Source organism: Pseudophryne corroboree, chromosome 4 (genome assembly GCF_028390025.1).
Source record: "Pseudophryne corroboree isolate aPseCor3 chromosome 4, aPseCor3.hap2, whole genome shotgun sequence".
Classification (NCBI taxonomy): domain Eukaryota; kingdom Metazoa; phylum Chordata; class Amphibia; order Anura; family Myobatrachidae; genus Pseudophryne; species Pseudophryne corroboree.
In genome coordinates, this window is record NC_086447.1 from 457,379,244 (window position 1) to 457,380,858 (window position 1,615).

General features: G+C 41.1%; 1 pseudogene; it reads left to right on the forward strand.

Moving 5' to 3' along the window:
- Window positions 1–749: 749 nt before the first annotated feature.
- On the forward strand, window positions 750–868 carry LOC134912046 (5S ribosomal RNA; annotated as a pseudogene).
- The last annotated feature ends 747 nt before the right edge of the window (window positions 869–1,615 follow it).

A 1,615-nucleotide genomic window follows, 5' to 3' on the forward strand; every position in this document is an offset into this window, starting at 1 on the left:
TCTGTGCTGTTATTTGCTCCATAGCTGAGTGCCTCCTAGGAGCTACTGTAGGAGTCACAGGCGGTAGCCATTTCAATTGAGTCTGCCCTGCTATAGAATTGTACAGGTATGTGTACATTACCGTACAGTGCATAGAACCTTTACAGTAGAAACTCTCCTGCAGCTTTGGCCTGCTTTACTGTATGTACTGTAAAACTTGTGTTTTGTCAGTTTGCTATGCGACCGAGCCCGGTGTAACGTACAGTACTGTAATGTGCATAGACCTCGCTTACAGTATCTCTGTGTATTTTGGCTAGGGGATTGTGACGCTCCTTCAGCATCGCCCCGTAGCCTGCACAGCTTATGCCATTTCTCATTCCATACCCAACTGCTGCATGCTTATTTTTGCCTATAATTACGCAAGGATCTCTTTTTTTGCCATATATTCATATTGTTTGTGTATAAAGAATGTATAGTTAATTTGCATCTTGCTCATGAACTTACCCGATACTTTACTCCTGCATTTGACATTTGCTCTTTGGATATCTAATAGTCACCCAACTCTATAAGTTCCAATCTACATATCTAATTCCTTTCTTAACTTACTATTGTCCAGTGGACTCGCATCCCCGATCCAGGGTACACAACGCCACTGAGTGACAGTTGTTCTACCCTGCCTAACGTGGAAAGCAGATCCACATACTGTATGGTTTATCTTTTCTAAATCTTTCATTTTCGTATATAGGTGCACTCTCATTGGTAGATATCCTCTCTACTATCATACCACGCTGCTTATGCCCGATCTCGTCCGATCTTGGAAGCCAAACAGCGTCGGGCTGGGTCAGTACCTTTAGAGGAGACTCCCTGGGAATACCCGGTGTTGTAGGGTAGGAACTATTCCCCTTCTTCTGAAGGGTGTACACCAACAGCAGTATCACCACTAACTGTATCTTTTTCTGCCTTTTTCTCCTATTTTTCTTCTTACATTTTCTCTAGTGTAAGGATATCATGATATACATTTCGAATTCATGCCATATGGCTTCACGGGCAATGAGTAAAGTGTATAGTTTTGACCTAATCTAAGTGGTCTTTCTATGACAAAATACGTATACTGACCTCCACTTCCGGTCCCATTAATACAGAACATCTGTACTGGTCAGGAGAAACGGGTGTCAGACTATTCAGTGTCTGCAGCCTTTCTAATCTTTCTCTCATGATTAATAGACCAGAACATTCCTAATATTTTCTCATATTTTTTGATCGTAGATGGGTAATTGTTTTAATTTAGATTAATAAATATATGTTTTAACATAATCTTTTTTCAATTGAAGAATTTCTCTTCCTTTCCAAGAGTGCGCCCACACAAGAGCTTTCTCTCTCTCCCCTTGTTAGTACTTGTCCTCTCTAGCTCTGGGCGCACCACCAACAGGGACCTCAATTGAAAGGTTGTATCTTCCTTTCTTACAATTGTAACTGTCCGCCTTTGGTTTTTCCAATATTAGCTACAATTTATTATATACCAGTGCCCAGTCGCTCCTTTTTTCCTTATACAGATCTTGTTTTTGTAACAGAATGGCAAACAGACCTTGAGGATAAACAGAGAGTCCTGGTGTTGTTTATAACACTGAGTGGGGCC